This window comes from Dreissena polymorpha, chromosome 10 (assembly GCF_020536995.1).
Source record: "Dreissena polymorpha isolate Duluth1 chromosome 10, UMN_Dpol_1.0, whole genome shotgun sequence".
Taxonomy (NCBI): domain Eukaryota; kingdom Metazoa; phylum Mollusca; class Bivalvia; order Myida; family Dreissenidae; genus Dreissena; species Dreissena polymorpha.
In genome coordinates this window covers 22,107,569-22,133,610 of record NC_068364.1, presented here as the reverse complement: position 1 = coordinate 22,133,610, position 26,042 = coordinate 22,107,569, and the positions used below count along the sequence as shown (strand labels likewise).

The 26,042-nt window shown below is 33.2% G+C and overlaps 3 protein-coding genes across 22 annotated transcripts in view; 1 reads left to right on the top strand and 2 right to left on the bottom strand.

Annotated features, from left to right (window-relative positions):
* LOC127847053 (uncharacterized) overlaps positions 1–26,042 on the bottom strand; it is a 164,039-nt gene that overhangs the window by 36,521 nt on the left and 101,476 nt on the right. The gene's annotated exons all lie outside the window — the stretch shown is intronic.
* The window catches only part of LOC127847065 (epidermal retinol dehydrogenase 2-like), a 261,377-nt gene that overhangs the window by 181,962 nt on the left and 53,373 nt on the right, over positions 1–26,042 (top strand). The gene's annotated exons all lie outside the window — the stretch shown is intronic.
* LOC127847058 (uncharacterized) overlaps positions 1–26,042 on the bottom strand; it is a 270,689-nt gene that overhangs the window by 222,011 nt on the left and 22,636 nt on the right. The window contains exon 5 of one of the 12 annotated variants that reach the window (XM_052378630.1): positions 24,588–24,638. The exons of the other annotated variants lie outside the window; for them this stretch is intronic. The gene's annotated coding sequence lies outside the window, so the exon portion shown is untranslated. The remainder of the gene's footprint in view (positions 1–24,587; positions 24,639–26,042) is intronic. 12 annotated transcript variants of the gene reach the window in all.

Sequence of the window (26,042 nt, the reverse complement as noted above, 5' to 3'; positions counted from 1 at the left end):
ACATTGAATTTGTTGATAGTTTTACATTTAAGTCTTTTACAGAACTTTCTGTGAATACGTTCAATATTAGTTGCCGCAATAAATCTCCATACTTTGCAATTATAATTAAGGATTGATAATACATATGAATCAAACAGCTTGAACATAACATTTATTGACACTTCTATATCTTTTGTTATACCTAAAGTGAATTCATAGCCATTGTAGCATTACCATAAAGTGTATTAGTGGCAGGTATAAATGAGCCCCCACTTGACATAACAATACCAAGGTAGTTAAAATTGCTAACAATTTCAATAACTTTTTCTTTGTAGATCCATTTGTAGTTTTTGATTAGCGCGCCTCCTTTTCGAAAGACCATTATTTATTTTTTTTCAATATTAACAGTTAAATTCCATTTATTGCAATATAATTTTAGATTGTTCAACGATTCCTGGAGTCTTTCTTTAGTTTCTGAGAAAATAACAGCATCATCCGCAAATGGGAGGAGATAAATAGACAATTGATCTAACGTTATTCCTGCATTTATTCTGTTATGCAAATTAAATTCTATATCATTAATAAATAGAAAAAAAACATTATCGGCGAAGTTATTTCTCCTTGTAATAGTCCGACATTACTACTTAAAAGGTCCGAAAGTGATCCCATGTGTTTAACTTGAAGTTTGACCTCGCTATACATAGAGCGGATAAGTTAAATTAACTTGCCGTCGATTCACGATAAAATCATTTTATGCCATAGTGTTCGCGATTTATAAGGTCGTGGGCCTTCCGGTAATTGACATAACAGCAGAAAAGTTTGTTTTTACTATGTATTTGCTTTTCTATCAAATTATTTAGAATGATAATTGCATCGGTACTGCAATTGGGTTTGAATCCGAACTGCGCGTCTGTAAGAATGTCATGGGTTTCTGCCCAAGATTTTAAGCGTTCGTTAATCACACTTGTAAATAGTTTCGCAAAACAGCTCTAATTTTGAGTCGTGGGTTCTTTAGAGTCGTGGTCATAGAAATCACGTGAAATTACGTGATAGAACGTTTCCACATTATGCAGTCTTTACAGAAAAAAGTTTTGACCTGAACACCATCGTTTTGCCGATCAAAAATGTGATTTAATTTATTTTGATAAGAAATGTAGTTTTGCATGAACACGTTGTTGATGAATAGCAATTTCGTCGTAAAATTTTGGGTGCCGAAAACAATTTCTCAGACGGAGAAAACAACAAAACTTCGAATGGAATGTACATGAACTGTCAAATAATGCATGATATTTTATCCTCGTTTTCTTTTATTTATTGTTCGTATTATGTTAAGCATAATGTGATATAGAATTGTTTTTCTGAGCTCTTTTTAAACACGATTATATGTTATTATATTCAACATTTAATTTCATACGCGTATAATCTTTTTGAGCTTTTTGGGTGATCATATGCTATGTGTAAGATTATCCAATAAAGAACATTTGATTATTGCGCGCCCAACTTAAAACATCGAGCCCGTTTCAATTATCGCGAACGTTTTAATGTGGCTGAAATAGTAATAAATTATTGTAAAACGCTAAAAAGAACAAACATGGTGTTGTGATTGTTGTTGCTTTTAAAACAACGTATGATCACCCGTCAGACAGAGGTTTTGTATGTGCTCTTCGACTGTGGCGTCCCAATGTTTACATTACATTGCCCTCTGTTTTTTTGGACCACTCGGCCATCCTTTCTCATACTATGACGCAATGTATTTTTTTTTACTTTATATAAGCCATCCTCGTAGTTTCACAAAATATAACGAAAACAAAAAAACTTTCCAAATAAATCAATCGATACCGTTGCAACGTTTTATAATTTTCAAGTTTTCAAATCGTAAAAAAAATGAATATTATGGATATTTTAGAGCATGATATAATTTCTGTATTATTGTTTCTTCACAAATATCATAACTAAACGAAAAATTTGCGAATCTGAAACAACTTATGTTAATTTGGTCAATTTACTTAAACGTGAAAAGGCCCCTTTAACAAATACTCAAAGCAATTATATTTCCTTTCAAACAAAACAATTTAATAATATTTTAAGGTGTTTCAGTCCGATGAAATTGCATATGTGTATGCCTGTTCAATTTATCAATGTAAAGAAGTGAAACTCCAGCTGCTGGAGCAGTATTGCATTCTTATTATATACAATTTTGTGGCCCTTCATTTAAGGCAAATGACAAATTGCCAAAACAGAACGAAACAGCATAATACGAAACAACATACACACATTGAAGAATAAAGCCGGGGTCACATAGCATTGCAACTCAAATTAAACAATGATTAAAGGAAATTAAAACGCACTCAATTTAATTACCATTTAATTACTCAATGGTAGGAAGAAAACCAGAGCAACATAGTTACAACTTTTTGAGGAACGATGAAATGAAATTATGAACAAGTGTCAACTTCATCCCTTCTTTTTACAAAAAGATTTAAGACTATAGCATCATTTAGTTAATATTTCAGATCATCGTCGTGCACATACAGGAAGAAGCAGCAAAATTGGGTGTTACAGATCCATAGTACATTCCCAGCCAGCAAACCTATATCGGGCCGCCGTCGGCCCTATATAGTTTTATATCGGGCCGATATCGTAAACGATGTTGGGCCGCAATCGGCTTGCCCATTGGCATTTGATCGGCCCGATATCGGCAAAATTATTTATCGGCCCGTCGTCGGCCCGATATCGGCAAAATGGCTTATTGGCCTGCCGTCGGCCCGTCGTCGGTTTTATGTAACACCCTCAATAATATGACAAATACAGCACTTTGCCATGTATATAACAAACAACACTGATTTATCTTATAAACATTTACTTTGAAAAGGCATTATGTCATAATAACATTAAAACAACTATTTTATTTATTCACTTACATGATTATTTTTATTACAATGAAGTTTTTCTTTACCATATAAGGTTTATGGTTTATTACAAATTCTACCAAGAAGGCCAATAACCCAAGTGGACAAAGTTTTACATCAGTGTTTACAAATAGAAAACATATGAACACATATATATCACACTTTGCGTTTACAATTTAAATATGGCAACTAAAATCTTAACCAAATAACAATCTAAATTATCCTCAGAATGTACTATGGACAAACAATTGAAAGTGGAGTATTACAGTTTGATAACTTTAATGACAGTGTAGGATATCAATTGTATTTCATATTTAACATACATTTCAATGCAATCACAGATAAATAGTTTTCTTAAATTATCTGTTACTTAAAAGAGTCTTAATAGAAATACATAGATGAAGAAATGTTACTTATTCTGTACCATAATACTTAAGGGGTAAAACAATATACAGAACATGGATCACATTATACTTTATAGCAATTACATGTTTATAAACTGATGTTAACGCCTTATTTTAGACTACCTATTCTATACAATCGACAGTGGTAAAGCAAAAAAAATATATGATAATATCCAATAAATAAAATAATCGCAACCATTTAAATGTAGTCTATTAACGCCACGTTTAGACTGTCTATCCTTAACGAAACAATAAACAGTCTTGAGACTTACTACACTGCAATTCAGAAGATAAGATCAGAACATAGATTATATAACATCCTTCTTGATACAGGTGTTAAAGTATAATTGACAGCAAGTATGTTTTTACAGTTAAAAAATGCAAACAATCCATAAAGTCCACATTGGGTCCCACTTTAATGTGTAAGTAAGAACATTATGTATGCTGTACATAACAAATACAATTATAGTAACAAGAAGATATATGCGGTACAAAACACATCAGAATACATTAAGTTGATGGTACAAAGGAATAATGTGATAGAACTTGAAGAGTGATAAATATAACAGCCCAATTTTTTTTATTAAAGTAACATTACTACTCAAAATCAACGACAATTTCGTACAATTTTTCTTAAAATAAACTTAACCAATTAAAAATAAGTGTTCCTTATGGCAATTGCCGAAATCTCAACGCCAGATGAGGTCAAGTCAAATAGATGTTTGTAGATACACAATGCTCGTTGTTTTTCCATTTTAATTTCCCGCAATGATATCTAGTCATACGACACATGAACACTAACATGGTGTTCGTGTGTCGTATGAATAGATATATTCGCAGGAAATTCAAATAGAATTAATTGTGGTCACAAATAAATAAAAACAAGCATTTTGTATCTACAAAAATCTATGTAATCATACCACATCTTGCGTTGAAAATGTGGCTATACCTATATGAAACACTGATTGTTTAGGTGTTAACTTTATTTGACGAAATACTTTACGAAATTTTCGTTGATTTTGAGTGTTATAGAGACTTTTATAGCCCATTAATTGATGTAATTAGCTCGATAAATGTGTACATATTTGGCCTTTGTCTGTAATACAATTGAATATATTTAAAAAATAATAATTTTGATCTCAGTTCCATATATACCGGTAATTTACATTCAAGAATAAAATTAAACTCATTTTCGAGTTTACAACAAATAAATACACTTTCTTTGATCTAATGGAATAGACACAGGTCTAGCCATCTACCTGTCTCAATATTTAATCTATATGATAAAATGCATACTTTTGATAAACTTAATCGAAACTTTTTTACATGACAAATATTCAGGTATGGTTGAAATTGAAAAACAGCAATATGTTGACACAATGTGCCTTCTTTAGGCAACAACAGGATTAAATACAAAAAGGAACAAAAACAATCCTGCTGATATATTAAGACGATTAATTTTTAGCAGTTTAAAAGTAACCTATTAAACGTACTGATGTATAAAATGTGTAAAAAGGCGAATGTATGTAACTAAGTATAACACACAGCTTGCATGAAACAGGAATTAAGGACAATTAATTTTAACAAAATGTACATAATTAGTATAAAAATGCACTTTTCACCCACAATCTAATCTCAACTACCTATTTGGAACAATATACAGCCAAAAAGGGCAGGGCTAACTCTGCCATTCACCAGATTTAGCCAACGACTGCAAGTTGAAACATTTTGTTTCAGAAATTTATATTTGGCTGCATCATTTCTTTGAAGCCCTCTAAGATTGTAGGCTTCCTGAGAAGAAAAAAAAGCTATTTTTATCACGTGACATTTAAATGCGTAAGGAACGCTATTTCAAAAATGTTAGTATCAGAGGACACGCGTTCGTTATGTTTTAAATTACCAACGATTTGACGATTATTGAGATGTTTAAAAATATATGATAACCTGAAAGATGAGATATATTGTATATCTGTATTGATTCACGAAAATCCGTTCATCTGTTTTGTTAGTATAACTGTATAAAAATGTAACTATTTTTAAGGTATTTAATCTTACCTGAAATGCTTTCCCACAGCAGTAATAGTTTCCAGAGTTAGCGTGTCAAATAATGTGGCGCAATAATCCAGCTCTGGTCTTCAACATTTTTCCGGAGTCGTAGCATTGGACCATACCTTAAAGCAAATATAATATTTAAAATCGATTTAAGATGCTCCGTTGTAAGATTTTAATATTATTATGGGGATTGTATAGCATGCCTGTATATCATAGTTATGTATTAGTTCAGCAAGCGGTGCTAGTGTAGTGTATAGCCATTATGTGTTTTACTTACTATCACATTTAAAAATCCAGTTTCAAATACATTTTTGATAAGCGTTTTTTTAAACAACTGAATAAAACTGAACAACTTAAAAACAGGATACCACACAGATCCGTCTTAACACGTATACCACACAGATCATATTACTGTAAAAATATTTTTCTTGAATTTTGTTTCGTAAATATATAACAGAAACCTGAAAATGAATGCAAAAGATATAGTGTAAGCTCCGCCCATAAAGTTTATTGCTTAATTTCACCAGAGGTGATGTTTCTGTGTCAAAATAAAATAATGTCCCCACACTGATCCTACCTTTTTCTAACCGTTCAAACGCGCGGTTGCACTTTACTGAAAAAATACTTATTCGTTTTATAAAATCATGATACCTATAGAAAGCTCTCATGAATGAGCGGGCTCTACACTTTATCCCATTGAAATGTGTGACATATTAAAAAAGTTATCCTTAAAATCTTACCTTCGTCGCGCTTTTGTTGACAGTTTACTCCCCACACAGATCTTAAAAAGTCACGTGGTATAGGCACCGTGGTTTATAACATAATTATTAAATTTAATACATGCCGCGTGGTGAAAACGGCAATAAAAATTTATAACATAATTATTGAATTTATACATGCCGCGTAGTGAAAACGGTAATAAAAATTTATAACATAATTATTAAATTTAATACATGCCGCGTGGTGAAAACGGTAATAAAAATGTATAACATAATTATTAAATTTAATACATACCGCGTGATGAAATATATTATAATTGCAATAGGGGTATGACACTCGAATAAGTGACTCGTACGTTTGTATATTGGATACGCCCTATTTATGACATCTACTGATTGATCTTATCTATTACAGTAATTGATAATATACCCTAATGGATTAAACCGTCTGTATGTACCAATTAAAGGTAAAGTGTGATAATCGTTATAATTGTATACAACAACGGCTTATGTTTGCACATCTGGTGCGCTATTTATAACATAAATATTGATTGATGTTGATAATTACACTAATGCTAATAGAGTGAGCATGTCTTTAATTACTAATTAAGGGTAAAGTGTGACAATCGTTATAATTGAAAACAATATAAATATCAAGTATGGACATGGTCGTACCATATTCGATGAAAAATGCCTGCGCCTCCGTGTTTATTTTGTTTAAGGAGAATTTACTCTAACTCAAGAGCGATCACCTGTGACAAGTGCCAACGTTGGCACTATATCCGATGTGGAAACACCGGAATATCGGAAGAGGTATATGACGAAGCGGTTCGAAATCAGGATGAACTGCGTTTCGTATGTGAATGCGAATGAAGTACCTATGCAGTGCAAACTCATCAAGGAAAAGAAATTGCAGCGGCATCAGAGTCGGCAAACACGTGCCACACAAGGGCGTTTGTGCGCGGCTTGGGACCGGTACGGGGAAAAAGAAATTAGTACGAGTGAGCTTCTCTGAAAGAGTGCTGTAGACTGTATTGACCTGTGTAAATGTGTACGTGTGTTTGTTGTTTGAAACGATTGAGTGAAAATATATATATCTGTTTGTTTGATTGTATACAAAATATATTTGTTTGATTGTATGTATGTAATACAACTTTGTTTTGTACATTTGTTTGCTCACATTTCACAAAATTGCTATACATGTTGTTTTTTGTTGTACATATATATGTATTTGTTTAGAATTGTTCTATATATATATGTGCCTGAAATTGTTTTTTTATTTGTTGTACATATATTAGTTTTTGTTGTGTATTTTGATGTCGATATTATATTAACAAACAATAAAGGAATTTACTAGGGTATCCATAGTTGTGTCCTTACACGATGAAATAATATAAAATATGCTTGAATGAAAATGAAATACTATAATTTTAATATGTTCTTAAATTTATTTATACAATATTTAAAGGAACACTGAAAAAATATTAATTAAGAGATGGTCCGTATGCTTTGCAAATCTGGGCCGTATGGTCCGCAAATCTGGGCCGTATGGTCCGCAAATCTGGGCCGTATAGTCCGCAAATCTGGGCCGTATAGTCCGATAATCCTTACACGATGAAATAATATAAAACATGCTTGAATGAACATGCTATACTACAATTTTACTATTTTCTTAATTTTATTCATACAATATTGAAGAAACACAAAAGAAATATTAATTAAGACATGGTCCGTATGCTTTGTAAATCTGGGCCGTATGGTCCGCAAATCTGGGCCGTACAGTCCGATAATCTGGGCCGTATGGTCCGAGAATCTGGGCCGTATGTTCTGGGCCGTATGGTCCATGGGCCGTATTGTCCCTAACCCAAACGGATTAACATCGGATAGACATCGTGCCGATTTGCCGATATACCGTTTTGCTACCGATATCTATCCGATAGTGGTGTGCTGGCTGGGTTGCTTGGTTGTTTATGTGATTGCTTTAACATAAATCAATCGAAAAACGCCCGTCAGACAGAAACTATTAATAAAGTTGAACGATTTAAACCCGAGGCTTGAAATATAGTTTGTTACTACAGCGATTAAATTAAATGTCTTACTTTTGGCTTTATAAAGATTTCACGGTGAATTGGAACACAGCACGTATATAGCATACAAATAAAAAAAATATTAATGACTGAAGATTCTAGTGTACATTTGCTTATCCTTTTTCATTTTAGATTTAAATGTATTAATCAGCATTCATTAAAAACACGTAGTAAGATATCGTTTAAACAAGCATTGATTACCTTTACAGTAGTTACGCTGTCATTCGCTTAAATGATTGTTTGGAATTGTAATACTTATCCCATTGATTATATTTGATAATTCGCTTTGTCGGTCATGTTAATTGACATTTCGCCTAGACGATGATCGCTCCGCCCACTTAGTCACTAGGCTTAGCGGTAAGAAAACCTAGACAAGCTAACACTTAAAGTGGCTTCGCCTATAGATTACGCGATATAATGTTCCGGATGACTTTTATGGACTTTTTCACCCCATATAACACTGGTGAAAGGGTTTTTGTCATATATTATATGCAAATGCAAAAAAAAATATTTGTTTATAAAGAAAATGTATGTATAACGGGTATTTCGGTTCTTTAAACACGATTCCAAACGCTTGCGTGCTTACCGAAATCTAACCTGTTAATACGTATAATAGTGGTATTAGTAATAAATAAATACCTCTACACAGGTATTTATCGATGCTATTTACGGAAATACTAACGAAACATTTTGTCCACATGTATTGGACACGAATAACGCTTTATAACTGGAATTTCGCTTAATTTTATTACGCTTTCTGACGCCGAGCGGGTACCGAAACATTGATTATGGACATTTATCAATCATAATAATTGAAAGTGCAGAACAACAAAACGGTGGCATCGTTTTTATTAAAATAGTAACATAAAATAGTTTTTACATGTTTCTGACATGAAAAGCGATTTATAATGTTGATTTTGGTTAGGTTACGCAAATACCAATATTACCTATTAGTTTACATATACACGCAATATAATTCATTCTTAATATTGCTTATACGACATTTTCAGTTTCTGAAATAAATTAATTTTTAATAACGGGGATTTGGGTAATTTTGGTAATTCAACATATTGAAGCTTTCACTCGCACTTGTCAAGACCACATTTCCGCGTTGGAAATTGTATAAATTAAATTCCACTTATCTGGATACCGACTGTTCGAGTAACATAAACCTTATTTACACTGTTTCATTTCATTTTTTCGAGCAAAACAAACGAAACTCAAATCAATGAGAACTAGGCATCCGGATTGTCTATAAAATGGCGGACAGGTCGTTAGCAACCGGCGTGCACGACTTATCGATCGCTGACTAGCCGATCGATATTTAGATAAGAATCTGATTGATAATTGCCGAAATGTCAATTGCCATGGTCCATATGTCGTGTGACCATTATTTCGTGTTTCTTATTAACAGAAGTTCACAGTCGATTTTTTTGCGAGAAGTGCATTCGGTAATACATAGTACGCGATAGAAAAGTGATAGTATATTATTATTAATACCAATATTAATAATATTAATAATAATAATACATATCTTATTTATAATATGGCATTCTGATATAACAAATAAAAGCAATAACAATATTGATACTGATAAAAAAAAAAACATTATATAACATAGAGTATAATAAATGTAATGAACGCAGATTCACTTTAATAACTCATATTTTTAAGTAACTAAAACATTAATTGTTAGGAAATAAACGAAGTGTTTAAAATTGCGCATTCAATGTTGCTAATACAAACCGGTATGCATTATTCTCTTTCAATTTGTCATCATATAAATCAGTTTCAAATAGAGAAGATTAACTAAGAAACTTAAGAATCAACAGTCATTCCAATCTAGACAGCGTATTGAAACGATTTTTGTACAAAACTGTTTATCGCCCTGTATATATGAAATTATTAATTATATAACACAATAAATAACAACAACAATTGCAAATATACAAGTGTATGAAGTGCACTGGATAGAGATACAGTTTGCGTTTACTTTTGAAGTAGTTAATGGATTTTGCAGAGCGACCTGTGCTATGCAATTTTTCCAGATGAGTTTGCCATTATTTGTGAAAGGCAATTTCATGTATTTAGTTTTATATATTTTGATTAAAATTACTTTTATGACGAATATTGCAGAACATGCTGTTAATATTTAAGAAATGTATGATAACATATATATAATATATATATAATATATATATATATATATATATATATATATATATATATATATATATATATATATATATTCAGGGCACATAAAGGTGTAATTTATTAAGTGCAATTATGATAATTTATTCGACTTTCAAAAATTATCCATTTCATATGACGGAATACCATGAGCGGTTGGTGTTCTCCTAGGTTTATTCAAAGCTAGTTTGCCTCATTGTTTTATTGTAAGCAATAAAACACTGATAAGAACACATGGTGTTTTCGTTTTAAACCTATCGTATTGTCATCCGTCGGACAGGGGTCTTGTCTGGGCTCTGCGATTGTATTTTACATCTCACACTTGAGCTTACCCTGCCCTCTATGTTGACCCTGAGATGTGTAGCTGGACGCGAGTGAACATTAACTGGACTACAGACGAGATAGGATTGCGTATTATGAAAGAAACACACAAACTATTGAAGGGACGTTTCGGAAACGCAATGAATATTGCTAGGACGCATTTCAGAATTCAGAAATTTTGCATTAAAGTCAATATTAATCTTTGTGTTTCATGGCCGTTTAGTCGTCGTTTCGGCGTTTCACCGTGTTAGTTTTTCAAACAACACTAAGTCGTTAGATCCAATGTACCCTATTGCGTGGCATCCAGCTCCATATCACTGTAGAATTCGGAATCTTCACTCAAAGTTTATACTAATTATAAACCGCCAGCGACCTTTGCATTATTATTATTAATGACCGAGGGTATATTTATTCAGCCAAACAAATGTTTTGCTAGTATGTGCTTATGATTTGGCTGTCATTCGGTGTGTGTGTCTGTTCGTGTATTTATGTATCTTTTTTGGTACATTGGTTTTGTGCTGCACTTTTGGGCAACTAATCATTACCATAAATAAAGGATTGTATACTATGTTTGTCTACTGCTGGTGAGCCTACGGTTCCATTTAGTTTATATATTGATATTGATATATTGATTTTAGACTTAACTTAAGGTTGAACACGTGCTAAATGTGTTTCACATTGGATTCAAACTTCCGGTAGTACGCCGAGCGGATATTGCGATTCGGTGCTAAAGGAATGACCAAATTCGAAGTGCTTTTAGATGAAATTACGTATTTTGTGGATGATAATGAGTATTATATGAAGAAGTACTCAATGATTCATTTAGAAAGCTACAATGGTTGCCTTCGTTTGATTAACTCCAATTTACACATTTACTCACAGCAAGTTTTGTTCCTTTCAAACAAAACAATTTCATAATATGTTAAGGTGTTTCGGTTCGCTGAAAGTGCATATGTCTATGCATGTTCAATTTACCAAGGCTTGAAATATAGTTTGTTACCACAGCGATAAAATGAAATGTCTAACACATGGCTTTGTAAAGAATGAATGGTGAACATTTGGAAAACTGAACGTATATGGCATAAAAATAACAAAATGTAATACATACTAAAGACTCTAGTGTACATTTGCTTTTCAGTTGTCATGATAGATTATAATTTATTTTGCAGCATTCATTTAAAAACACTTAGTAAGATATCGTTCATACAAGCATTGCTAATCTTTACAGTATTTGCCCTGTCATTCGCTAAAATTGGTGTTCGGATTTGTAATAGTTGTGTCCATTTGATTATTTTTGATAACTCGCTTATTTTTAGGTCATCTTAATTGCATTTGTCCATTTAGTTAAAACAACAACACTAACATGCGCTAAATTCGTTGAGAAACTTGATTATTTGTATTATTATTGGCTGGTACTGAAATTATGCCGTGAGACCATTATTTCGTGTATTTTTATTTACGATTCTGTTCAAAGGCGAATAATAAGCGAAAATTGCACTCGGTTATACATAGGTCAGAGTTTTCAGACAAGCATAATTTATATAATTTAAGCCATGTTTGCATATGATAACAATACAGATACTACTACTACTACTACTACTACTACTACTACTACTACTACTACTACTACTACTACTAATAATAATAATAATAATAATAATAATAATAATAATAATAATTATAATAATAATAATCCATATCTTATATCTAATATGGCATTCTTATATAACAAACAATAGCAATAACAATATTGATACGGATAAAAAAACATTATACAACAAAGAGTGTATTAAAAGTAATGAACGCAGGTCCGCATTAATTAATCACAGTTTAAAGTAAATAAACAATATTAATTAAACGGAATAAACGAAGTATGCAGTATTCTCTTTCAATTTTTAATTATATAAATCAGTTTCAAATAGAGGAAATTTAACAAAGAAACTTAAGAATCAACAGTCAATCCAAACTAGAAATCGAATTGAAATGATTATAGTTCAAAAACTGTATATCGACAGATGAATGATTTGACACAATAAATAACAACAACAATAGCAAACTTAAAATAAGATAAAGTACACAGGATAGTGATACTATTTGCATTTACTTTTGAATAAGTAAATTTATTTTGCAGGGCGAACTGTACTACGCATTTTTTTTCAGATGGGTCTGCCATTATTTGTGACAGGCAATTTCATGTTTTTAGTTGTATATCGTTTGATTGGATTTACTTTTTGACGAATATTGCATAACATGCTGTTAAACATTTGAGAAATGTAGGATATCATATATTAATATATTCAGGCACATATAATCCAAAGGTGTAATATATTAAGTGCAATTATAATATTTAATTCGACTTTAGTTTAAACCTATAAGCTCGATTGCATAGAAAGTAATTCCTACTTATTTGAAATGCTCTCGAGTCCGTTTCCTGGGCCTAGAACCAGTACTTGGTGTCTTTATGGGAGATCGAAAGAACGCTCCCACAGCGGGGATCGAACCCGTGACCTCCCGCTCGCTAGGCGGACACCATATCCATTACACAACCGCGACCTTATTCGACTTTCAAAAGGTTAACCATTTAATATGACTAAATATCATTAACAGTTGGTGTTCTTCTATGTTTATTTAAACTTATTTTGCGTTCTCGTTTTAAATATGTACCTGTTTGTGTGCCCAATTTGAGCAACAGAAATCAAAAGATGTCATGATATATAAATTATAGCACAAACATTTCAGTTCATTCCTCAGAAAACAAGTTTAAAAAGAGAAAGTTTGGAATGCATAGTATCGTTTTGAATACACGTATAAAGTGTGTATCCCCAAACTAATGCTCATCTACAAATCCCGATCATAATATAGACATGATAACTTTATAAGTATTTTCACTTAAACACTGGACACATTTAAATTATACATGTGCAAGCAAAATTATTTTTTTTTTTGCGTTGTCATGTTCATTCTACTTTCAATTCCCAATGCTTATACAAGCATTAAAAGGATAAAAACACGTGTACATAATTCAAAATTTGATAGATAATAATTTAAACAAGAGCTTTCCCAAGACATTGCGCTCGACTATTAATGTACGCTTCATGTCAGTTAGCTTATATAATAATTACAGAACCATAATGGACGTTGAATGTTTTTATTAGTTAAATAATATATGTTAATTGATGAAAAACTATTCATGAAAACAAAATAAATCTTACCATGCAAATAATTGATAATTTAATTTGCCAATTATTTTTTACAAGCATGGTCTCCATGTAAATTACATACGAAGAAAATTCATGACACATCCCTCCAGAATAAATTAAAAACAATTTGTTCTATTTTAAGTAACCGTGGCCTTAAACCAGCTAGATACAAATGCAATCATAACCGATGTCTGCATGTCAACTTCCTATTTTGGCCTTGAACAGTTGATGACCCTTTATAAATTGGGCTAACTAGGTCGAAGGTTAATGCGCATTGGCCTTGATCAGTAGATGAACTCCAGTTATAATACTATAATAGTCTCAATCCATTTACTTTAACGATGATTTAACAGAAGTGCACAATTCTGTGTCAACTTAAAACGTATTTAAGTGGCTAAGTCACACTTATATGATAAGATTAACTCTTATGGTCTTTTTTGATGCAATAAATCCTGTGTCAAGGCCCTTTTGGGGGCCGACCGCCGAGCTATTGTTCTTATTAGAATTAATTAGATTTTTGCAGCATTCATATCGTTAATACAAGCCTTGATTACCTTTACACTGTCATGCGCTTAAATTCATGTTTGGATTTGTAATAGTTGTGTCCCTTTGATTATATTTGATAATTCGCTTAATTAGTTCGGTCATGGTCATAGCCTTTGCCCATTTAGTTTGAAAAAACTTAAATTCGCTGAATTAGTTAAGAAGCTTTATTATTTGTATTATTTAAATGGTACTTAAATAATGCCGTGTGATCATTATTTCGTGTTTCTTATTAACGATTCTGGCCACAGGCGAATAGTGCATTCGTTAATACATAGTCCGCGGAAGACAAGCATAAGTTTTATAAATTTTATTTCAAGCCATGCTTGCAAAATATAACTTTACACTATACATGGCTTATAATAATAATTAAAAAAAAGAATAATATTTATAATAATAATATAAAGAAGAAGATGATGAATACTTATCTTAATTACATTATGTCTTTCTTATATAACAAACTATAGCAATAACAATATTGATACAAATAAAACAAAAATCATTTTATAACATAGAGTATATTAAAGGTAATGAACGCATATACACGTTAAAAAATCACAATTTTTAAGTACATAAAAAGCATTAATTGATAGAAAATTAACTAAGTGTTTTTAAGTGCGCATTCAATCTTAATAATAAACACCGTTATGCATATTTATCTTTCAATTTGTAATCATATAAAGAAATTTCAAATAGAGGGAATTAACTAAGAAACTTAGGAATCGACAGTCATTCCAACTTTGAAAGCGTTACCTTGAACGAACTGGCCCCAAATTCAATCATAACCGATGTCTGCATGTCAATTCCCATAACAAATACAGTACGATTCCTCCATATAAATCAAGTTATTGCATGGACATTGTTTCTATTTATAATAACAGTTACATTGATCTCACTTGCCCTAAATACAGTCTCACTACACAGACTGTTACAAACAAGAAATATAATAGTCTAAAATAACATACCTTTGAAGGTAAACTACATTCACACAACATTACATAATAAAAACACTAACTAAAGTTTTTGAGCGGAAATAATATCTTTGCACCAGTGGCACCAATCCAATTCCTCGCAAGATCAGCATGTAATTAGTCTACACACATTTCAGTAAAATATCTCCCTCCTAACTAAAGTTACTAAACGAAATTTGATAAATTGTAGCAACAGTGACCTTGACCCAAAAAGACCAGAAATGTAACTCTATACTATATATCACGTGGGTAGTCCTTGACTTAGTTCAATTGCTGGGATTACTTGAATCATAACCTGTATCACCGCATTACTTTTCCCTAATTGCAGGCCAGAATTATGTCCAACTACCGTCGCACTATTTCCCCGAAAACATTTAGGAAGTTCCACCTGAATAACTGCGATAAAATCGGAAATATAGAGATGTTGAGCAGTTACATGTACCAATAACCAAATTAAAAAAGCCACCATTCTCCTAAATTGCACATCATAGATTTTGCACGTTAATCTTAAAGAGATCATTAAGCAGACACCAACACAGACTCAGACGCCGACTGCGACATTTGGATTAATAGTAAAACGGAACAATAGTTTTCCATATTAATGCAAACGAAATAGAATAACGTGTACGATTTTAATATTTTACAATACAGGTGCACTTAATATGTTCTTTCAAAATGTGCTGCTTAATAATACAAACAGCTTAAAAAATGTAAATAAGAGAACTAGCTGACAACACCGTGAGCATCTTAACACATTTATATAAGGTATTTTGTACGTTTAAAAGTTGTCATTTTCATTCTAAATTACTTATCAGACGCTGCACACGTTGCACGTGCCAGTTAGCAGCATTGTTCGTATCGCGCCGTCTTAACGACTCCTCGTAGTAATGTAGCGCCCCTTCATAGTATCCTTCCATTTCATAACAATGACCAAGCAAATTGAGCGCTGTCTCCACGTGATATAGGTTGATGTTATTTCTGCGATCACATATATAAGACTCGAGTATTCCAAATGCATGTAGCTGTTTGTCGCGTTCACCGAGTCCTCCATACGTGAGATACTGTAGATAGTGAAGGAAAGAAAGAGCAGCCACCTCAGCACAGTCCATCCATTGTTTATCTAAAGAAACTCTCTGTGCAACTTCCTCTTCCGTCATGTTGCGATTCATTTCAAACCACAATATATATGGAGCGCAATACGCTTCTTCTCTAATAAACTTGACACAGAATGCGAATGGTGGTTCAAATATTCCATTGTCACAGTTATCTGATATCATGTTAGCAAACACATGGGGATCAGTGTCTTCTTCTATACGCATGCATCCACACACAGTCTTTACCTTGCTATGATAACTCCTCTCCACATCTTCTAGCACTCTAACTGCCGCTTGAAGATGTCCACAACAGTATAGCAAAGAAGCCAACTTTAAGCGATTAGAAGCTACATCCGTGTTTAAAGAATATTTGAAACGCCTTATAATTACGCTGAACACATGGTTTCGTAGTCGCAAACACTTAGATGATTGCATCGAATTGCGTAATGCGTACAGGTGATTGATAAATTCTAAAGCAACTTTTTTCAATTGGGGATTCCTGGAATGTTCAAAACATGTGCGTAATTTTGAGTTTATATTTTGCTCGGTGAATGCATTTTGATTTTGTACATTATATGTAATATTTCTTGAGTATATAAGAAACTTCAAGCGCTCAAACGTCAGCATTAAACTGATACTCTCATTAACGCATATACGTCTCAGTACACCTCCAGCTTGTCGGATGTGCCGTATACCACACCCTTGTAAACGATATCCTAATTTATCTATATTTATATGAAATAAATCTTGCAAGTTATTCTTAATCAAGAAGTTCACGTACTGTAAAAGACGTCTCTGCTGCACCACAGACAGTTTTCCATCAAATAAGTTCACTTCTTCTATGATATAATGAGGGAGGCTTCCAAGTCGCAGCCATTTCCTTAATACTTGTAAACATAGTAATATTAGAAACATTAGGTTATCTTCCATCCACAGAGAAGGGTGGGTTCTCTCTATGGTGTAGAACATTACAGTTTTACAATGAAAACTTGTAATAAAGTCCCCCACCATTTTCTTCAATAATGATTGTTTAATTAATTTCAACACAATATAACACTTTATTTGTATCATATTAAAACTAAACATCAACATTCGCTCTATAAGGTTCGGAGACAGTCGCCATTCTTCGCGTTTGTAATCACTGTCATGATGTCCGGCCGGTACCAAGAAAGACGGAGCTACCCGTGCAGCCTCCAGTAATTGGGCAGGCGGCCAGTGTCTACCTCTGCATCTTTCTATCCAGTGTTGTATTTCAGGAAGAGGTTGGCAAACGAGAAATGCGTTTACAATATCCCAGTTGGGTATATTACTCACCGAAGGTCCTTGTTTTGTTATCTCTCCTCCATCTTTAATTTTCTGCTCTGTTTCCTTTTTCCATTGTTCGGAACTGAACAATACTTGCCCAGAATCTTTCCTCACATACCTGTCATCACACAGTCGTGTCTCCGGCTCCGGTGTGTCTCGCCTGATAACCTGTAGCAAGTAGTGTTGAGGAGGAGTGTTGTAGTCATGAAGCATTAGAAGGTTCCATGTCCCAGCCTCCCAGTCTCTCCAGTCTGTCATGATGTTTGTATGGCAATAACTTTGTAGCAAATCAATATCAGAATTGAGACCAGGAGTAGTGGTTCCTTCCGATTGACTACCGAAATGAAAACATGCAGTTCTGCATCCTAGTAGATGTCCTGTAATCGTACACATTCGCTCCCTACGCAAGTATGTTACTCTCCGCTCCATTACAGTGCTTTTTCCAGCTCCAATATCATCCAGTACGTCCGATAACCGGATAGACAATGCCGGGAATTGCTCTGGAATCTGGATGTAAAACTATTCAATCATCATCGTGTCGATAATTTGTAAATTCATCATCAGTGTTATAAAACTACGTTAACCATATTAAGATGTGGTGATTTAACACACGGATACACTCATTCATGTTTTAATTCCCACCTTTATTTTTATTTTCATTTAAAACGAAATAATCATAGTCATTTTACATTCCAATATGTTCTAATGCTGATTTGGTTTACATACATTTAACGAAATGTCTACGTCGCTTTATGATTGCTTCGTTCATTCGTTAAATCTTTAACTTAATAGATGTAAACATCGGTACAAAGAAGTACTAGATTAAAACAAGAATATAATATGGAATGTGAAAACAAGTGACCTCCATCTGGATTGTAAAGCTATCGCCTTTATCACTCGGCCACCAGGGCAATTATATTCATCGTCACACAAAATAACGAAAACGGAGGAAACGCTAAATATTATTAAATTGCTTCGCGTTTGTTACACTGTATACTGTTTCGGTTTATAATGATGATTACTATAGAACGAACATGTAATTTTAGATGAGTCTACGTCTGTGTGGTAGCTCCTGACGTACAGTTTCATTTTATTGTTTCAATCTGTGACAATAAGTTGCAATTTCTTTATAAGTATATGAACATTACTTGCTATAAATATCAAATAGAGATGTTCTTCACGAACCAATAATTACATTTGAAATGCTGTAAAATGAAGACGCATTATTTATTTTATTGACTGCACACGATTTATATTGTTTCACCTGAAAGCATGTAACGAGATGTCGATCCCGTCTGTTGTTCGACTGCCTCGATGGATCCAAATTGGTATAAGCTCTTCTAACACCATATTTGATTTTTGAACTGGAAAACTGTACCTTGAAGAAACATTTATGTATAGTATACTATACACGTAATGAAGTTTTGTGAACTATGCACATCATTAAAAACAAGTTAAATTTTGGACATGTATAATTCGCCAATACAATTTGTTCGTTCCAATTATGTAAAATACAGCATAATAAATCCAAACGACTTAATATTAAGATATACATACATGAAACAATTTGCAAGTCCAAAATAAAAAACACATTTGTTTATCATCAATGTAAATGGTTAATTGCAATACCTCTGTACTGCTAATAAAGAAATTAGTCAACTTAGTAACATATATTTCTTTTCGCGCAATTTACCGCGCGCATACTGTCTTCTAACTTAGGAGCATAATATTCAAAACGATTCGGTTTCGTCGATAATTTTTATAAATTAATTCCATATGAATCGTATAAATTAAAAATAAATGAGACCATTTTCAAGACGAAAAGCAAAAACAGATGTGTGCATCATAAATATAAATTGTGTTTTGGAAGTATTGTTCTAAAGGGGCTACTTACGATATAAATTAATTCAGTAATTAAATAAGTGTCATTTATTCGTTATCGCGCAATGAAGTTTGTGAAGATACCGTCTTCGAACTTCGAACTTAATGGTCAAATCAATTTGGTTTCTTCCAGAATTTGCTGCATAAAAATAATGCGTCTGTACTTGTTTTAAAGGAGAGAAAATATCCGACGGTCGTGCTAGAAACAAAATTCGGGCTTGAATTGATCTATTTCGAAACACAAACCTTGTTCCTTGTTCCTGCATCACGATACAATACCGGAATAACCGGCAGACACTCAACCGTCCCGTCGTTCGTATCATGCTCTTCTTCCATTTTCTCCAACCTGAATATATAAGGAATTACTTTCCCATATTCTTTGGTTGAATCAATTTAAAGTCAAGCACAGAACACAATTTTAAAAATTAATATACAAAGCATATTACAATTAACTTATTCCGCTGCAAATTGATGATCATATGCGCTTAACGAGGCACAAATGGAGAATTTCGACTTGTAAACCTTTTCACGTAAACATATAGTTTACGCAAACTGAACATACTCATAACGGCCAGAACATTCAATACCCCAATGATCAGGGGCATATTGTTTTTTGGCCTGTCTGTCTGTCATTCTGTCAAAAAACTTTAACCTTAAGATAGCAACTTGATATTAGGCATGCATGTGTATCTCATGAAGCTGCACATTTTGAGTTGTAAAAGGTCAAGGTCATCCTTCAAGGTCAAAAGTCACAAAAAACAATCCAAGGGAAGTAATAAGATTTAAAGGGAGATAATTTCTAAACCTGCCAAACGATATATTGAAATTTAATTTCAAAGCGGTGCAATAGGGGGCATTGTGTTTCTTACAAACACATCTCTTGTTCACAATGAAACAATAGAAAGCGAATATATAATCCATTAAATTTTTCTCATTTCCTTTTAAAAGTTAAATAATTAACCGCGTTTAATTCTGTAATTACTATGACCACTCGTGTCAAAAAAAGGCAAATTGAAATAGTTTATGGTAATTTCATTACATAAATGCGCTGTACATTGTGGTGATTGTATGACATGAGAACAAACGCCCATAATTGAGTTTCAGACTAGAGATATGCGGTAAACTTTCTGTAAACCGCTTGTTTAATATTTAGGCTAAACAATAACAATTTTTTGTTTCCCCTTTCTAACCCACGCACAAACGTCTGGGTAGATAGCAAGATAATTGGTTTAAATTTTAATGTTTTACTTCAAGATTCAATTAAAAATGAACTACATGTGTTTAAGATTGAACACCAACGGCAGATATATGCATTATATGCTTAAACCTGGTGTACCTGCACTGAAGACTAGATTAATAAATGCCTAGATGGCAACATATACTCAATGTTAACTTCAAATAATCGTAGGCTGATGAAGAGAATATACATTTACTTAAAAGGTACTTTTTAAGTACTACATAAACCAGGTATTTCTTGCCTTCTAAAATAGCACTTTTCTTGACCGACACGCAACTGATCGGATCCGCCATCTTGCTTGCGCTTGTTTTGGCGCTATCGCATTAATATGTGATTAACACGCAGCGGGGTCATATTTGGGTAGATTTGTACACATCGTGTCCTCTTCGTACCATTTCTAATCTTCTCACACACAAACTATTTTTCCATGTCGGAAAAAAATCGGGTCTCAGCAACTTCGGTGGGTCGGATGGAAAGGGGAATCAAACATATCTTTATTTCTGGTCGTGTGTCAATTTTATTCCTCACAAAGTATGTCGTTGGTTTGGGGTATATTTTAACAATTCAAGTAATGATGCATTCATTATACTTAAACGATGCTGAATCAATGAGCAATTTTATCTCATTTTATTTCAATGAATAAATGGACGCAAGAAATCTAGGTAGAAAGTTTGCATAGATGCATGCGCGAAACCGTCCATTCCCCTAAATTGGAGAGAAATCCTAGACGGACGGTATGTTACACACAAGTCTCCATCCAGCCAGTAACGGACAGTGCGGCTAATATGTTCCTTTTTAAGTGGGTTGAAAATCAGGGGCCTTTTTACAGGTTTTGGCAGATATTGAAGTTTGTCATTAAATGCTTTATATTGATATATGTAAACATTTGATCTAAAATCTCCAGTAAAAAAAAAACAAGAATAAAATTAAGAAAGAAAAAAAGTAACACTCAACTTGGCTAGAACCACTGACTCCTGGATAAAAAGTAAAACACTTAGACCACTCGACCATCCGTGCACACATTTTGAGTGATGTATTTTATACAATTATATATATAAGCAATCTTCGTACTGTCACAACATATAACGACAGCAACAGAACTCTCCAATTTATTAAATCGTTTCGTGTTGCAACGCTTTATAATATTCAGGTTTTTAAATTGTTCAAATATGCATATAATGGATATTTTAGAGCATGGTTTATGTTTCCTCTCAAATATCATAACTACAACGAACATTTGCGAATCTGAAACAATTTTTTTTTTTAATTTTGTCAATTAACCAAGACGTGAAAATGCCCTTTTAAAAACCGGAAGATAACATTTTAATGACATTGTGTTGAATTGGTAGAAAGACAGTGATTCCTTGTTTAAACGTACTAAGCGCTAGATTTTTAATCAATCAAATAAAGAACAGGAAGCTTTTCAGAAAGTTGTCACTTTTCAATCACGCGAATAATGTTTACGGTTCAGTGTGGAGAGACAAAACGGTCATGATAGGCATATAATTGAAAATACCATGTATGGTTACGACAAAGAGGGCCAGGCGAAAAACGAAGAAGACCGGGTGCCAGATACCAGATTTAAATGCAGTTCAGGCCGACAGGAGAGACAAAATAACGGTGGCGACGCAGGAACCTTGGAGGCGCGCAAGTGACGACGGTTGACAGTCGGTGGGTTAGAAGGACAATGTCGAATCGGTATTCAGCTGATGTTCGATATAAAATGAAATGATCGTAGCGTAGTTCTAGTTTATGTTATGTTCACCATTTCAGGTATAACAAATGAAAGCCTAAGTAGATATGCTGAATAAACCGCAAAACTGTTTATTTTGCAGAGCATCGTGCAAAAGTATATCTCAAAAGCAGGTGGTAAATTCTATGTTTTTATCTGGACATTTCAAGCCTTTGATTCATTGATATCTTACAGTACATTTTAAGTTTAAAACGTAAAAACATTCATTGCAACTCGCTCGGAGTACTTACCTCTATATGTGCAGAAATAAGTATATAGAGTGATATACACTTGGAGACTTTTCTAACGCATCACTTAATCATATCGATATAGCTCTCTTATTTTCGAACGGCTTGTGTTGAAATTTGAACCAATATAAAGAAGTGAAACTCCAGCTGCTGGAGCAGTATTGGATTTTCATTAAAAACAATTAGTTGGTCCTTTATTTAAGGCAAGTGACCGATTGCCCGAACAGTACAAAACAGCACAATACAGCACAATACAAACCAACATAAACACAATGTGGTGGTGGTGGTGGTGGTGGTAGCAGAAGAAATAGTAGTAGTAGTAGTAGTAGTAGTAGTAGTAGTAGAAGTAGTAGTAGTAGTAGCAGTAGTAGTAGTAGTAGTAGTAGCAGTAGTAGTAGTAGTAGTAGTAGTAGTAGTACAGTAGTAGTAGATGTAGTAGTAGTAGTAGTAGTGTCAGTAGTAGTGAGTAGTTTAGTAGTAGTAGTAGTAGTAGTAGTTAGTAGTAGTAAGTGGCGTTTAGAAGTAGCTTAGTAGTAGTAGTAGTAGTAGTAGTAGTAGTAATAGCAGCAGCAGTCGAAATAGTTTAGTATTTAGGTAGGTAGTAGTAGTAGTAGTAGTAGTCGTAGTAGTCGTAGTAGTAGTAAGTAGAATAGAGTAGTAGTAGTAGTAGTAGTAGTAGAGTGTAGTTAGTAGTAGTAGTCGTGAGTATTAGTAGAAGTAGTAGTAAGTAGTTAGTAGTAGTAGTAGTAGTAGTAGTTAGTAGTAGTAGTAGTAGTAGTTAGTAGTAGTAGTAGTAGTAGTAGTAGTAGTAGTAGTAGTAGAGTAGTATAGTAGTAGTAGATTTAGCAGCAGCAGTTTAGAAGTAGTAGTAGTAGTAGTAGTATGTAGTAGTAGTTAGTAGTAGTAGTAGTAGTAGTAGATAGTATAGTAGTAGATAGTAGCAGCAGCAGCTATCAGCAGCAGCAGCAGCAGCAAGCAGCAGCAGCAGCAGTAGTAGTAGTAGTAGTAGTATGCATTACAAAAATGCAGTTAGCCTTACATTTGGTAAAATTTAAATATATTACAAGGGAGGCAAATCTGTAACAATAAATTTAAACTTATTGCATTTGTTTCCCCTGTAGTGTATTACCTCCCCTGCCCTGCTTATATTTATATTAATCAACAAAATTAAACATTAACACAATATTTAATATACAAAATATACAAAAAATCTCATAGTCTGATAATATTTTTACTGATCCACTGTATTTTACTAAAAGGATGATGTTTCATTGGACTGATAATTATAGATTTAGGATTACAGACCAGTTGCTTCAGTAATATTGTTCAGAGTGTGCCCTGTTGGCCGCGTATGCATTCTTGAATTATCATTCAAAAGCCATTTTACTATTTCAAGTCACCGTGACCTTGACCTTTGACCTAGTGACCTCAAAATCAATAGGGGTCATCTGCGAGTCATGATCAATGTACCTATGAAGTTTCATGATCCTAGGCCCAAGCGTTCTTGAGTTATCGTCTGACAACCATCTGGTGGACGGACATACCAACCTACGGACCAACCGACATGAGCAAAGCAATATATCCCCTCTTCTTCGAAGGGGGGCATAACAAAATATAAAACTTAACCAATTAAAAACGTCACTTCAAAAGTCGAATTCGCAAACTCGTACAACGTTTAATAATAACAATGTGAAAAGTAAAACGCATACACTTACAAGTCTTAATAACTGACCGGCTTGCAACATTCCGATTGAGCCGTTTCCCTCCTGAATACGGGAATTCATACGAGCCATATTGTTTTTCTTTAATTAATGTTATGTTTTTCACTTGTAAAAACTTACCTAAAATTATGAAATTGCAATTAAATTGGAATAACATGTATATCGCCTTTTACTACACTTTATGATTTTTCTAGCGCAACACTTAAAACTTACATATCTCAGTAATGAGTAAATATTATTATTTAAAATTGCACATGTGATCATTTGACAACAATATTTGCAAGCTAACGATCAAATCATTCATCCGTGACGATCGGGCACTTTTTTAAAAAGCAAGTGGGAAAGGTAGCCTGTAAAATGCAAAGTGCGCGATTGCGCTCCTGAATATTCATATGAGCTTTATTGTTTTGTAAATTAATTTTATGTTTTCCTTTTGTCATAACCCACCTATAATAATTAAATTGAAATAAAACTAGAATTAAATCGCGTTTCACCATTTCCACGTCCAACAATCAGTCTTCACGCTAAATATTTTAGCCAAATAGCCCTTTGGGCTAATACGATGGAATTTTGAATAGCCCGAAGACATGTTCAATAGCCCGAGGAGGTCAATTTAAATTTTATGACTTTTTTGGCCAGGAACACCAAAATAGTTATTAACAATCAGAAAATCTACTTCCATTAGTAAAAACAGATGCATGTGATTACAGTAATAAAGGGTATAATGTTTCCTTTTGAAATGCATTTTATACAAAATGCACCAGATAATTATGCTGTTTATTGTAACTTTATTATTACACATGTTCTCATTCAATGATTCCATTAATCAGTTTGACCGGTGTTTTGTTTTATTTTAAAGCGAATTATTATCATGTTTAAAAAATATCCGAAAAACTTCAAAAATACATCAGCCTATTAAAATAACAGATTATTATCGTATTATTACTAGGACAATCGCCGGTGAATTTCTGAATTGTCGGCATGTGACTTCAGAACAAAAGGCCACTGGGTGTGTTAATTGCCCAATCTACAAGTGACAATGTCTGCTTCTTTAATTTACTCCCGATGTTTTGATAAGCATGTGTCAACCGTGAAAAGTATTGTATATTCGTAAACAGATTATAAGTAGCAAAATAGGTCACGTAGCAGAACGAGATTACAGAATAAACGAAAGTACTACAATTATTAATAATACATTAAAAAAACTTATTCTAATGCGCAAAAATAATTGATTAAAACACATGGAAACCTACCTGTAATAAGTATCAATTTGTTTTAACCCAATGCGTACAATATCCCTTACAGACTCTTTAATTTTTATTGAAAAAATTACTTGTCCATTTTTCATGAATAATAAATACATTTTCGGAAAACGCTTCTCAAATTAAATACGCTTCTAGATTGGTCATTATTTTAAAACATTACGAAGTGCCCGATGCGCGAACATCC